Source organism: Ischnura elegans, chromosome 6, assembly GCF_921293095.1.
Source record: "Ischnura elegans chromosome 6, ioIscEleg1.1, whole genome shotgun sequence".
NCBI classification, from domain to species: Eukaryota; Metazoa; Arthropoda; class Insecta; order Odonata; family Coenagrionidae; genus Ischnura; species Ischnura elegans.
Window position 1 is genome coordinate 100,764,536 of NC_060251.1, and position 15,854 is coordinate 100,780,389.

Consider the following 15,854-nt stretch of genomic DNA (forward strand, 5'->3'; position numbering starts at 1 on the left):
TTGGGGTATTCAGGATCCATCGGTATAGATACACCTTTTGCATCTTCCATCCCGAACTTTTTCAATATTCCATCTATTTTGGATTTCTGATTTAACTGAAAACTTCCATCCTCTTTTCTCTGGATTTGTATTCCTAAATAGTTAGTTGCATCTCCCAAATCTTTCACTTCAAAGTGATGATTCAACATTTGTCTTAGTTCCTTAATTTTATCTTCATTATCATGAATTATAATCAGGTCATCTACATAAATCAGAATATACATCCTTTTCTCATTTTCATTCTTCGTATAAAGACATGGATCTGCTAGGCTGCGCTGAAATCATTTTTCAAGCAAAACATCATTTATTTTGACATTCCAAGCTCTTGCTGACTGCTTCAGTCCATTTATTGATTTTTGAAGCTAGCAAACTAGCTTATCTTCAGTGGTTTTTGTGTAGCCCGGTGGTTGTTTCATGTATAATTCTTCTTCGATGTCGCCATTAAGAAATGCTGTTTTCACATCAAACTGTCGGACAAACAGCCTTCGTACTGCTGCTATGCTCATAAGGACTCTAAAGGTGCTTTGTCTTACAACTGGTGCAAAGGTTGAATCGTAGTCTTTTCCATATTTTTGAGAGTAACCTTTTGCAACAAGTCTTCCTTTTCGTCGACAAATATCTCCATTTGAATCATATTTTGTTTTGAACACCCATTTGCATCCAATGGAATGTTTTCCTTCAGGCAATTTAGTTAAAATCCATGTTTTATTTTCTTCGAGAGATTTTATTTCTTCATCAGCGGCTTTCATCCACTCCTCTCTTTCATTTGCAGGCAATTCCATTACCTCTTCTAAAGACTCTGGATCGGGCTTTGGGTTAATTTTAAGTGTATGATAACCATTTTGGTGGCACCCCCTTGCATTCTCTTGATGATTTTCGAACTGGCTGATCTGTTCTGTCCATTTCCAGTTTGGTGTTATCATCTATCTTGGTGATTGGTATTTCTCTTTCTCTCATCAACCTATCATCCAGGTATGTATAACGCTCAGATGATTCTAGGTCGATATCCTTGATTAATTCCTCTTTATCTGTAACATTTTCATCAAATACTACAGTTCTGCTGATGATAATTCTATTCGTACTGGGTTGTAGGATCCTGTAACCTTTGGACGTTTCATTATATCCTACCATAATTCCTTTTTGAGCACGTGAATCCCACTTGCTCCGTTTTTCTTTGAGAAGATAAGCATAAGCTTTGCTTCCAAATACAGTGGAAGCCCCTTATAACGACAGCTGTTGGGAACAGAGAAATCTGTCGCTATAGTGAATTGTCGTTGTTACCGAATGCAATCACATCGTCACAAAAAAATCACTCATCAGGCGTCACCACGGCTGTTTCTGCTGAGAGGCGAAAATTGCAGCATGATAGCCGTTTTAAATCATTATTTTGAACATTTAATTCACTAATGATCATATTCACATGCAATCTATGATCAAATCATATGTAATTATGCAGGATGCTATGAGCCGAGGCATTAAGAAGTCGATTTTAAAAGTCCCAGCTTCAGACTCACTCGTACTGAACTGTGCATTATGAGCTGTTATTATCCTTATTTCTTGGATGCTCCAAATATACATGTCATAACTACCAGTTATGGCTATGCATCAGACTATTAAATGCTAAAACTTCGGAATCTGTTAAAAAATTCATACCTTCTATCTTTCCGAGTAGTAATGAAAATGATGGGTGACTGCTGCAATTGGATGACGAAAGGAGCGTGATAAAATTTTAGGGTTCCACATGAGCATTGCAATTCTATCTTTTTCAGGTTAACGGCGGAATGAAGGTGGAAGTAATCTTCTTATGCTTCAAGTCTGCCTGTATGAATGGTTTACTAACGTTTTTCAAATCAGCCGACTCAAATGCTATCGGAATCATGAAACCGAACAGCATTACGGCATCTAAAAGCATATTAGTCATATCAATTATCTTCGGTGGAAAGGGTGAAAAACTGTTTCAAATAAATAGAAGGACAAATGATAAATGAAGTCCACTCTTTGTCTGTCTGTTAGCAATATTTATGTTTCGTAGAGATTCACGCAATCAGACGCAATATCAGCGGATGTAGAGACCTCTAGCGGGAGTAGCGCACACTTTTTGATATGAATGCTGACTGGAACTGAAGAACGCTCGTAGTGTTAGGTGGCAATAACACAATTTTAACGTTTCTTAGTTCTATTGGTAGGTGGGCTGGGCAATTGTCAATGAATAATAGTACTTTTTTATTACTTTCACCAATCCTGGCATCAAACGCTCATAACCACTGCGTGAAGATAGCAGCCGTCATCCAAGCATTTTTATTTGCTTCGTAAGTGCAAGGGAGAGTTTTAACTCCCTTAAAACATAGGGGATGGGCGGATTTCCCCACCACGAACGGTTTTAACTTATCCGAACCATCCATATTGGCGCATAAAAGAACAGTTACGCGGTCTTTACTTTTCTTCCCTCCTTTGCAGGGGTCCGTTCGAGTGGCGAGAGTTTTGTCCGGGAGAAGGTTAAAAATATATGCCCGTCTCATCCGCGTTGTAAATATCACAGGGGCTGTAATTGTCCAAATAGTCTTTAAGGACCAGAGCCCAGCCTTCCACAGCATTAACATCAACACTTGATGATTCACCGGATAGTTTGTGAAGGGATATCCCCTTCCTATTTTTAAATTGTGCAAACCATCCATCCGAGCACTTAAAATTGTCTTCACCAAGCCTCTCACACAAATACTCAGCTTTAGCCTTCATCATTGGGCCGGTGATAGGAATCCCTGCGGCTCTTTGCTGGCAAAACCACGAGAATAGAGCAGTTTCTAGCTGCGGATGCTCTCCGGGCCGCAGGTGTTTTTGGGTGCTTGGACGCCCTTCTTTAAGCACTGCCGAACGAATTTGCTCTTTTTTCTTTAAAATAGTGAACAATGTCGATGTATTAATTCCAAATCGCCTCGCTATTTCACTCTTTGAACACTCTCCACTTTCACAATCTGCAATAATTCTCATTTTGGTCTTTAAATCCAAGGACTTGCGTTTACCAGCCATGGTGCAAGCAGACGGGCGGAATAATTTTTAATCTCACTGCGGAGGCGTGGGAGGGAGATGACAAAAGAGCAATGAAATTTGTACTCGAGAAATTTATTATGGAAAGAAGAATAGGAGAATACGGAACATGTGGACGTCGACGTTGGCGGAAAAAATGCCGTTTTAAAAGCATTGAATTCCAGAGATGTGGCACGTGGTCAAAAAGTCAACCTGTCGTAATTACGAATGGCGCAAGAGAGGAATCGAGCCATTATCGCTAATACGAATTTATTTTACATTTAAATCATAGGGTTTAAAATGGTTCCTTGGGTAGCTGTCGCTAATTCGAGCTTGTCGCTATATCCCGTACTCGTTATAAGGGGCTTCCACTGTACTCGTATATGCTGAAGATCAGGTTTTTCAGCAGTCCACAGCTCATATGGGGTTTTATCAATGGCTTTACTGGGCAAGCGATTTTGCAAATAGCATGCAGTCATGATAGCTTCTCCCCAATACTGTTTTGGCAAATTCGCATCTAGCAGCATGCATCGAGCTGATTCAACTAGAGAACGATTCTTTCTTTCTGCTATTCCATTCTGCTCAGGGCTGTATGGCACTGTGGTCTGAAACTCAATTCCTTCTTTCTTTAAAATATCCTGAGTTTTCTTTCCTATATACCTATTCACCGCCATTGTCCGTTCGCAGAATTTTCGGTTTTCTTCCGAATTTAGTAGAAACTGCTGCAACATATTCTTCCACTTTGATTGACACTTCTTCCTTTAAGCGTAGCAGATATACAGTTGTGTAACGAGAGTAATCATCAATAAATGTGAGAAAATAACGTTTCTTCCCTGGAGTTTCTGTGCTCATTGGACCACAAATATCTGAGTGAATGAGTTCTATGGGTCTTTGAGCTTTATAACTGCTTGTTTTGGGAAATGATTTCTTCGATAATTTTCCTTTTACACAGTCCCAACACCTCAAGAATTTATTGCAGTTATCAATTTCTATTCCTATAGCAAGTTTATCATCAATTAATCTTTTCACTGCAACTGGGTCTCTATGTCCAAGCCGCCTATGCCATAGATGAATACAATTCCGGTGATTCCCAAACTTCACAGAATTAGCCATTTCTTGACATGATAATTTATAAAGATCACCATCAATCTTTCCCACAGCTTGCATTGTGCTTTTCTTATCAATTATGCAGTCATTCTCCTTGAAAGTCACCACATTACCTTCTTTAGCTAATTTCTTTACCGAGAGTAGGCTGCCTCGCAAATCAGGTACATACAGAACATCCTTGAATAGTATCCTGTTTATTTCTGTCGGAGATATCTTGCAATTGAGGTATCCTTCACCTGTCCCTTCAATAGCAATGAATTCCCCATTGGCAACGATTACCTTTCCTTCTTTATTTCGACGAATTCTTGTAAAGAATTCAATATCATTTGTCATGTGGCTCGTAGCGCCCGAATCTACGTACCATGAACAAAACGCAGTAGCAAACGATGCGTTCAGGCTGGCATCTGTAGCACCTCGCGCCTCGTGACTGTCTTTTTCCTTTTTGAACTCTTTCATTTTTGCTTTCCATATTCTGCAATCCTTCTTTAAATGTCCCCGTTTCTTGCAAACGAAACACTCGCGAGTCTCTTTATAATTACTTCTTTCCGATCTGGATTCATGTGTTTTTCGTGTTTTCAAAGCTGATTCCGATTGCAGGTTGCGTGATTCATCGCATATTATGGACTCATTCTTACGCGTGAATTCATCAATCAGTTTTCCTTTTACGCATTCTAATGTGAGTTCGTCATCTGGACGCGTATCAAGGGCTGTTACAAGGGTGCTATATTCATCTGTCAAACCACTAAGCAAGAGAGCAGCTATATTAAAATCTTTAATTTCTTCTCCGATGCTCCACAAACGTTCGATTAGTTCTAATGTTGACTTTATATATTCTTGCATTGATTGACCCTTTTTAAGTTTTGATTGATAAAGTTTTCGAAGTAGATACAATTTATTGCTTAAATTGGCCCTTTCATGCACTTTTTGCAATTCTAACCACATTTCTCTGGCACTTTTACACTTACAAATGTGTATTATCTGACCATCCTCGACACTAAGGGATATGGTACTTTGTGCTTTCTCGTCCTTTCCTTTCCATCCCGCCTCGGATTTGTCTGGTTTATCTTCATCAACTACTTTCCACGTACCTTCTCTTATTAACACCATTCTCATCTTGAACTTCCATGCTTGATAATTATTATCATTTAGCTTCTGGACGGTTATTCTTTCGCTATGAGCATCCAATGACATCGTGAAAAATTAAATTGTCCAGATTCTGTTTCTTTTTCTTCTTTCACAATTTTACTTTCTATTACTGCGTTCCTCTTATCCTTGCGTAACCTCTGGGCCCATAACCAGTTGGATTTTGCGCAGAAAGAATGCAGCTTATTCTTTTCGGTAGCTCAGCCTTTTATTTTTCTTTACTTTTGAAAGGCACGTAAACTAGAACAACAATGGTGATAACAAACTGTTTACAAACATCAACTGTTACTATATCTCCAACACATTCCGTATCGTAAGTCTTACCATTGCTCAGATGTATCTTCTGATTATTCAATTGTAGTATATTCTCTTGCTGCACTGAGATTTTAGCATTGTATCCTATCTCTGGCTCAATTTGTCTTTAAAGTTGTATCACTTTATCCATGCTGTTAATTTGCATTAATTTCAGTTTTTCGTTTTATAAGGTGTGCTTTTTATCTTTTTCTTTATCTTTTTCGTTATCTTTTTCTTTTGAAATTTGTTTTTCATCTATCTTTTATGCCCATTTGTCTCCTTATAGATGATGATTGTTCAAGTGATTCCGACGAAGGGTCAAGTTCATGGGAAAGGAAACGCAAGGAGGAAGATGATGCCTTTGGAAGACTGAGTGAAGGCTTGTCCTCTAATGAAGAAGACCACTTAGATTTAACTCTTGTGCTGGAGGCACAATTTCTTCGGGAGTACAAAGAGTTATTGTCACTGGACGAGGGAGGATGCTCCACCAGTAATCAGTAAATTCCTTCAAGTGCCTAACATTTCATTTAATGTTTGAATGAAGTACAAAAAGTTTTCATTCACTAATTTATAAGAGTTTCTTTAACGAAGACTGATAGGTAGTGTACAGAATATTGAAAGCCTTTTTAATTCCCGTCCATTGATTTCATAAAATGGAGGTATTTTTTTTCTGTATGTTGACAGCCTGGCCAATTCTCTTTCTTCTTACCAAAAACTTCATGTCTTTCAATATAGTCAAAAATTTTATCCTATTTATGAATTGGATTGATATTTTTATATACATACAATCCCAAAGATTATTTAATGCTTTATATTGTTCGTTACTTCATTGTTCGTTTATGATGTTTTAAGTATTAATACACAATGATGTGTTGAATGAGATGTAGTCTTCAATTTTTTGTGATGAAGTAATTCATGCAATGAAAATGTGTCGTCTTTTGTTATTTACGGTGCTTTAAGTTAAATATGAAATTTTTTCTCACCATCTGTAACTCTTTTATGTATTTTTTGGTTGTGAAATTATTGTCTAAATAATATCTGGACATCCAGTATTTGCATAGTGCTGTGAAAATTTTGAAGAGAGTAAATATAATGGCTGTTCACTTCGTCTCATTCATTTCCATTTGGCTCCTTAAAAATGATGAATATGAGGCATTGTTTTTAACCTAAGTTAGTACCTGAGCAAATATTTTTTTCTAATTTGCTGATTTTCAATACACAGAGCATTGATTTTAACTGCATGTGGAAAAAAATGGTATAAAAATCATGGAATTGAGGCTTTCTATACATTCTTTAATCAATTCAGCTCTGTATTTACTTAGTACTTTTAGAACATAGTATTTTTTTTAGATATATTGCCCCTGCAGGATGGGGATAAGAATTTTCCTGCAGTATCCCTGCTTGTCGTAGAAGGCGACTAAAAGGGTTGACAAATGTGTGTTGTTTGAAATGTAGCAGTTCCATTTCCTGAGTGGCAGTGGTCTTAATTTTTCTGCTTTCCCGGCAGATGCTCAGACCACCAAGCTATCCAGGTTAATCTTATCTCCAGTGTTTTTGGTGGGGGTTTATGCAACCTATTCCCCCAAGATGTTGCCCAATGAGTCTGCGAAGAGATGGCTTTGGGCGTAGGTCCCACCTGATGGTTCTTACACACCTAAGGCACATGAAATGTCTGATTGGTTTTCCAATGGGTAAGCCAGTTATTTTTGACTGATTTAAAAAGATGGACTGTGTCGAAAACAATGAAAACAATTCATTACTTCAAAGGGATTTTTAAATGACGTGGCCAGAGAACCTCCTCAAAGTAACGGAAACATGTTTCTGTTGACTCTCTTGTTATAAGAAATTATACGTAATGCTTTATACCCAATTTCCATAAGCATATGCAAAACTTCCATACTAACTTTTGCAAATTGGAAGCGGTTAAATGGTTTACAGGACAAAGGACCACAACATCCTTATTCTTGGAAAGTAATGATGTTATCATGAAACATTGAAGGGTAACAGCTTCAGCAGCATTACCCTTTGTTTGTCCCACAACCTTTCCCCCAATATAAGATAGCCCTGGTTGAACATAAATTTCGTCTAATAAAATTAACACTAGTCTTTCACTTTCCTCCAGTGTTTTGAATTTTCGACCAAGTACGAGACATTAGTATTTTTTGGCCCAGTTCTTCCCACAGACATGTTTGAGCCCAGCTGCCTTAAATAAGATACAGATGGAAGAGATACAACCCTCAAATAACCATCTTGCAGAAGTGAATATGAGGCAATGTAGAAAAAATACAGGGAGTAACACCAGACTAGAAAATTGGAAAAATATTTAGGTTGGCCTTTATTATTGGATTTACAGCCCGGCACACAGCACTTCCTCCCCATCTTAAATCACTCCAAAACTCTCTAGTGCAATTTACAACGATATACCGCAAAATATCATCAATACAACAACCAAAACATCATGAGACACAATGTTCACGCATGAGGAGCAAGGCTTGAAACAAGTGAGCTATGCTATTCCCTTAGATTTCTTTCATGATGATAGACTAACTCCGCAGCTCTAGTGACGGGCCTGTATATCGAGACGGCCTTGCCTCTAACAATCCAACTGATGTACATAATAACAAGACATATAGCAAAATACTTGGAGTGATAAAAGAGGCCAAAAAAGGCAAATGATTCTTACCTATGCAATTCAAAGAATTACAAGCCAACCTGGGAAGTAATAAAAAACGAATTTGGAACCTCACACAATACAAACAAGCAAGTGGATACTACAAAGAAATTGGAATTGAAATCATTGAGCCTTAACATTGCTAATTGAATGAACGGCTATTTTGTCAATGTTACCCATGACTTGGGCACTAAGTTTGATATTCAAATAGCTTGTAACGAAATGGTATCAATAGATAACAGCTATATGAATCACACCATATTCCCATTTCAGCCAGTAAGGCAGGAGTAGGTGAAGAAGATTATCTCAATGCTGCAAAATGAAAGATATTTGGCTCGAAACAGCATTCATAATGAAATATGCTAAATTTCATTAAAGAAAACCATAAATATTAATCAAACCAACGTTATAAAATATGCAGTTGTGACCACTATTAAAGAGGAAATCATAAATAGATATTGAGATATTAGTCAGCAGCTCTGTGTCTTCCTTAGAAAATGTATTTAAGGCAAGACTTCTCTGATGTGCAAAGTTGGACGTCAAAATTAATGCACGGGAAATAACTTTCCAAAGCCTCACGCAAATCACACAACAGCCAACCACTATTGAATATCAGAAAACAGTGAATGTGCTTGGTAACCACAACAGAGGTTCTAGACACTTCGAGAGCAATACAGTAACTGACAAGTTCTGGCTCGAAAGCCTCCAATATATCAGTGCGGGTCAAAGTGCCACTTGCGTCACTCAATGTCGCAAAGAACAAGTGGGAGGGCTTCCGCCGCCGCCTTATCTCCTGGGAGGGGGCTGACCCTGACCTTTTCCCTCTGGACTTTGAGTCTGCAATGGAGATAATAGTGTGTTATCCCGGATGTGTATAGGTTATTCTAGTATACACGTCCAGGAAAATTTCCCAAGTCCTTAGCAGTCACGTGCACAGTCAAAGTATAATTTGAATTGAATAAATTAAAAATAACTTAATATCCCAAGGAGATTTCCTCATTGAAAGAGGATATGCAACCAGCAAGTCAAAATGTAATTCGTTTCCCCAAAAAAAAAAAAGATTGACTCTGTCAGTCCACCCAAGGTTAAATCTCTTAAAGCACAGCAGATCATGGGAATAGACTGGACAGAGATGGACATTTCGGTCAGCCTGTCTTTCAATGAGCAGCAAGAGACTCCTCTTCGGCATCGAAAGGTATCGAGCCATTCGTGCCGCAGACATACCCAGCACCCGCTCTGCTTGTACCTGTATAACAACAGGCAGGGCACACAGTTGTATAAATTGGTACAAACCGGCTTGGGGTTGTTGTGCCGCCGCTGGTATGTCTCGTTTTTGGGCTGCCGACATGATGGAACGGTTGCTTTGGTTTTATGCAAATAAAACACCTGTGAATCACATATGGTTTTCTATATTTCTATCACAGAAAGCAAAGTTTATTACATATGTGATTTTATAACGCACTGACACTTTAAAAAAATTACAAATATTTAAAGAATCCACACTGTCTGGTGGAATGCACCCAATATAACAAGAGGGCAATGATCTCACAGAACCAGATTCACTTAACATATTGAATAAGTCCTTATATTTATCAGAGGATAATAACCAGTCAGAACACTTTTACAAGGTACACTTACAACCTGGATACAATTTAAAAACGGCGTTTACTCGCCGACTATATTTTGAATTATCAACATCAGTATAGTTCCCAATTGGGATAGCAGCAGGGACTTGATTTTTAACGTATTCATCTGCAACATAATCTCTCGAAATGAATTTCGTGAAAACAGCTTTCGCGTCCTTTTCCAACAATGATACAGTAGTGTCGGTACTATGGTACTATGTTCCCGCCAATGGCTGGATACTGTCAGCAACCAATTGCAACTATTACAGGTAGAGGTCCAACTCTAAGAGCGAGGCTAGAGGCCAACCCATAAGAGCGGAGCTAGATGCATCCATGAGGGCATTGCAACCGTTCCCGATTCGAGACTCAAATCACCGATGGCGGCGCTGAAGGCGCTGACAATATAGCCGACGCAGCGAGGTTAGTGTTCTGACGATAGCATAGGCGCAGTAGGAGCTCTACAATGGTTCAAAGTATCGTCAAGGACGAGAGAGAGAACGAGCAATAAAACTATCTCTCGTTGCTAAGAATCCAATAGAGCTAAATAGTGCGAGAATAACTACCTGCTATCCAATCTATCAAGAACATTACGAAAAATACAAGCAAAAATCTTATAGGAAATCCAGTTTTAAACCGTAACGAAAAGCGACCCCTAGCTCCTTCTCCAACTGTGGGAAGCAACTGACAAACTAAACCACACTCAGTGGGGGCAAAGCCCCCGCGGACCCTCCTCCACCCCCCTGGGTTTCAAGTAATTTACTTATCTCCCAGGGGCCGCTTTTCTAAGCCTTTTCATTATTTTGCCGATTTTTATTGTTGTTTTTGCGTTTAAAGCAAGATTTGTTTGCCCCGGCTTTCGCCGGGTGAGTGTCCCCCTCACCTTAAAAAAGGATCATTGGGATCGGCTTAGGCTTGTGTGAGTTTCACTTTCATTTTCATAATTTTTCTTTGCGGCGAGTATTTGATTCATTGTCATTTTCGTTGTTTCATAGATGCAAGGCTGAAGTATTGCTTTTTTGTTCATGTTGAAATTATTTTCATGTAATTTTAGAGTCAATGCATTTCTTATTTCCGTTAATTTTCTGCAATTTGCCAGCAGGTGCCAAGCGGTTTCATTTTCTTCTTTGCAGAAAGTGCATTTCTCATTTTCTACAAGTTTAAATTGGTGCAACTTCATATTGAAATCACCATGACCAGTGAAGAATTGTACGGTCACGTGAGTCAGATCCGTCCCTTTTCTTTGGGCTCTTTCCTGGACATTATCAAAGAATGAGTAAGTGTCCCTCCCAACAGTGGAGTTCTCCCAGCGACTCTGCCATTTGGTTATTATTGCTTTCCTGTGATTTCTTCTTTGAAGGGCGCTATCAGTGTTTGTCTTTTTATCTTTGAAGATTAACATTCTTTCTTCAATCATTAGATCGATTGGTATGCAGCCTGCAAGAACACATAGGGCTTCTGTGGAGACTGTACGATAAGCTTTGGTGACAGTGAGAAGTGCAAATCTTTGCGCTCTCATGAGTTGTTCTCTGCTTTTACCTCTTATTTGGATTTCATCCCCCCATGCCTCACATGCGTATAGTATGATCGGTTCTGCGATTCCTTTGTACAATTTTCTAAGCGATGCGCAAGTGTAGCCGTTATTTTCCTTGGCGAGTCTTCTTAGTTTTGTAAAAATGTCTTTAATTTTATTGGTTATGTACTCGCAGTGGTCGCTGAATTTCAATCCTTCGGTTATAATTACTCCCAAGTACTTAACTTTGGTATTATATTTTAGCGTTAGTCCGTTCATTTTGACTATAGGTTTACGTTTTAGTTTTCCTTTTAACAGAGTACATTCACTCTTTTCTTGTGAAAAACTCAGTTTTTTGTTTTTACCCCACAGAGTAATTTTTTCAAGTGCAAGTGTTCCTTTTTCTTCAATTTCTCTGCGGTTTTCCCCTTTAATTACCACCAGCGCGTCGTCTGCGTAAGCTACAATTTCTGTATCTGGAGGGAGTTCTATCTTAAAAAAGTCATTGAATAAAATTAACCAAAATAGGGGACCAAGAACGGATCCCTGTGGGCAGCCTTTTGATAGTGTTTTCCCAGCAGTTACTCCGTTCATGTTTAGCTCCGTCCACCTATTTGTAAAATAATCAATGGTTATGTTAAAAACATTCTTCGTGCATTCCTGCGTCCGTAGTTCATTTAAAATCGTGGGCCACCAGGCGTTGTCAAAAGCCCCTGAAATATCTAAGAAAATACCAAGTACGTATTTCTGGGAGGAGTTTCTGGTAATAGATATGGCTTTTTCAATTGCGTTGATCGTTCCTTTTCCTCTTCTGGATCCGTATTGATGTGGATTAAAATATTCCTGCATGCCCAGCTCTTCGTTTATTTTTCCTGCTAGTAATTTTTCAAACACCTTTCCTAGTACTGGCAGTAGAGTAATTGGTCTATATGCCTTGGGGTTCTGGGGATTTTTATTAGGCTTTGGGAAGATTTTTAGGATCCCTTTTTTCCATTCAGCCGGGAAAGTTTCATTTTCTAATAAGTTGTTGAATAAGGTTAACATTTCGTTTCTTAGATGTGGATACGCGTGTTTTATCATTTCACACTTAATACCGTCGTGCCCCGGGGCTTTTTTATTACTTAGGCCTTTAATTATTTCGTTAAGGTCACTTTGTCTGAAGGGCGTTGCCTCTTTGCCTGCTGTTAGTTTCTTTTCAGTGATTTTCCGTATTCTACTTTGTTCTATGGTTTCGTGAGTGTTATAGTCGGAAGGTAGGAGCGTTTCCAGCAACAGCTTGGAGGTTTCCTGCACACTTTTTGTAAATTCACCATCTGGCTTCATCAGAGTACTTGGTACGGGTGTCGTTTTTCTCTTTCTTAAAACCTTATAGGCACATCCCCAGGGGTCATCGTTTCCTTTAGTAACTAATCTTTCCCAGCTTTCTTTTTTTGCCTTTTTAATTTCGTTTGTGTATTTGGTTCTTGCATTCGTATACTCACTCTTCCAGATCTCTAAATTATGAGCTTCAATTCTCTGTTTTTCCCTATACTTTTTCCTTAACTTTTTGCATTTTATTCTCAAATTAGTGAGCTTTTTGCTCCACCAGGGTGCGTTTCTGTTATTAGCCCTTTTTTGAGGAATTGACTTTTTACTCGCATCTAGTATTAACTTAGTCAACGTTGACACTTTAAGGTTGCTTTTTAAATCGTTACCACTGCTTGTTATTATCTCTTCAAATTCTGCCCAGTTTGCTTTCCTGACGTTGTAACTGTTATTGTTTAATTGGACACTGGATTGCTGTTTTTCGTAGAGAAGTTCGAAGGTGATGAGTCGGTGATCGCTCAACGTTTCCTCATCTTGAACGTTCCAATTATTGATGTAATTATTTAAGCCTTTTGATAAGGTTACATCAATGTTGGTCGTGAAACCATTCGGACTCTCGTAGGTCGTTAATTCAGTTAATTCATTTTCAATTGTCAAATTATTAAAAACAATAAAATCTTCGAGCTTAATTCCGCGGTCGTCACTTTTAACGTCAAACCACATTGTCGATTTAGCATTCGCATCACATGCTAGAATCACCTTATGATTGGGATAAGCTCGAAGTGCTCTTTCAATTTCGTTTAGATATGGTTCAATTTCCTCACTGAATTGAAAGTAGCTGTTTATTAGTAGGATTTCTTTATCCTCAATTTTTATGATTGCAGTCACTGTGTTTGAATTGCTGAATTGTGAAATTAACGTCGTTTTAACGCTGGCATTGTTGTTTATGATGCAGGCCCATATGCACTCGGCGTTTGGCGATTTTAGTACTACGCCGCTGGAGAAAGGGACGTTACCGTGTACTGCGTATGGTTCCTGCACCATCAATACATCGATGTTCAGATCTTTAGATAATGTTTCGAGGTTAGCTGTAGCTGCATGACTCCTACCAGCGTTGATTTGTCCTATTTTTAGTTTATGGGGGCGAGCCTCCATATCCAAGCCGTTCACACTCCTTGTCTCTAGCCATTTTAAAGAACGGACAGTTTCTGTCCCCAGATCGATGCTCTGCTTGTTTCTCTGCCGAAGAGCAGTGGTGGCATTTCGGTGGCTTCTCTTTGCCGGTGCAGTCTTCAAGCTTATGGTTTCCTGCACAATGTGCACACACATCTTCTGGTTTCCTGCAAGCAGAGGTCTTATGGCCGTATGCCTGGCATTTGTAGCACCTTAAGACTGTAATATAGTCTTTTATTTTGCAGCAATGCCATTCGAGGTATAATTTCTCCTTCTCTATAAGATTGTGTCTTATTTCCATAGAGCACTCAAAGATCCAATGCTCCTTCTCTGCGTCGTTGGATTTTAACTGGTGCACCTTCTTGAAGTTATTCTTGAATTCTGGTTCTAGCATCATCAATCCTATGTTTTGTTTGTAAAGCTTTTCTATTACAACGTCGGGTGAGAGGTGTTTCGGAACGTCGTAGAGCATCACCTGCGGTCTTCTTTTTTCTATTCTCTCAACTATGAAACCTTTAGATTTTAGTATTTCACTATTTAACATTCTATCGATGTGTGTTTCTTTTTCTAACTCCACTAAAATTCCTCTTTCGACATTTCTGCTTCTCTTCACGTTTACACCTAACTCTGCTGGCGTCACCGTCTTCTTCAAGAGTTCCTGAAGCTCCTTACTAGATTTTTCTTTATTCGAGTGTTTAATAATTACGAGTTGCGGAGCAGGTTTCAGTGGCACCGTTACTCCAGAAACTTTAGGTCTCTGCACCGTAACCTGTGATTGAGTAATTTCAGAGAAGGATTTGGGCTTCATAGCCGGCATTGCGATTTTATTTTCGTTTATTAGATTAACAATTTCTTTCCTCTCTTCAGTCCTACCTTCTAATTTTGCATTATTTAAGGCCATCTTGAGGGTAATGTTGTCTATTTCTCTGATCCTCCAAGTTAGTTTTATTCAACTTTCCATTCTTGTGCTGACTTTTCAATGAATTTTGGATCTGCTCCAGCAGGCTTCTAATCTTTCCATAACTCTCCAGGATCTCTTCGCTTACTGCCATTTCAGAGTTGTCCTCGGTGGTTACTTCCCTTCGCTTGGGCGTGTTTCCATCTGGTTCCTCACTACCCTGCCTACCTCTTTTCTCATTACTAGGCGTCTCCACATTTTCGTTTGGGGGGGTCCTCATGAGAAGTGAGGACCTCCCGAATGCCTTTTCTGCATCGGAATCCTCCATCTTCCGGTCACTAGTATCCATTTCTCAATGTAGTTAAAGTTTCAATGCATGGGGTTCCCCACCGAGGGGGAACGACGGGAGCTCCCGGGGATTTTCCCTAGTCTGGGGGGATTTGGCTGGCCAGCCGGGGATCGAAGCACTGTATGCACCTTGGGGGTATTTCAGGGGAGCGGGTTCCCGGGCAAGGCGATGGGACTCCTGGGGGTCTGGGATCCCGGGCTTGGCGATGAGGGTTTCACTGGGGAGGGCGGCGATCCTGGTTGATCCTGGGAGAATCCCGGGCACTGAGCAGTGCTCGGGCGATGATTCCGGACCTGGGACGTTGAACACTGGGGGGATCTGGGACGATGAGTCCCAGGGGGACCTGGGACGACCGCTACGTCGCCTTTTGCTTTCTCCAACGTTGGAGTCCTCGTACCTATGGACAAAGCACAGTCACACTCGCACACTTGCAGTCAAACACTTCTGCTGCTAAGGCAGTCCAAAGACATTCACACAGTTCACTCTCACTCACTCGCTCACACACAAGGGTTTTAGGGTCTCTATCCCACTGTCCTACTGTCCGAAGCGCGCTAGTCCTCTTAGCCGGCAACAGGTGCTTATTGCGAGGCAAGGGCCCCGACTGATTGCCTGTGCGCGTTGCCCGGCCCCAGCCTCGTGGAGGCGGGACTGCCCAGCTGTTATTGAGCTCTCGACTATATGCTCGTTTCGGTTCACAGTTTGACACAAAACACTCC

At 39.8% G+C, this 15,854-nt stretch overlaps 1 long non-coding RNA gene across 1 annotated transcript; it reads left to right on the top strand.

Annotated features, from left to right (window-relative positions):
- The first annotated feature begins 7 nt into the window (after positions 1-7).
- Positions 8-6,710, top strand: LOC124161261. The gene is made up of 2 exons (XR_006865355.1): positions 8-1,011; positions 5,894-6,710. It is a non-coding gene; the product is annotated as an uncharacterized LOC124161261 (long non-coding RNA).
- The last annotated feature ends 9,144 nt before the right edge of the window (positions 6,711-15,854 follow it).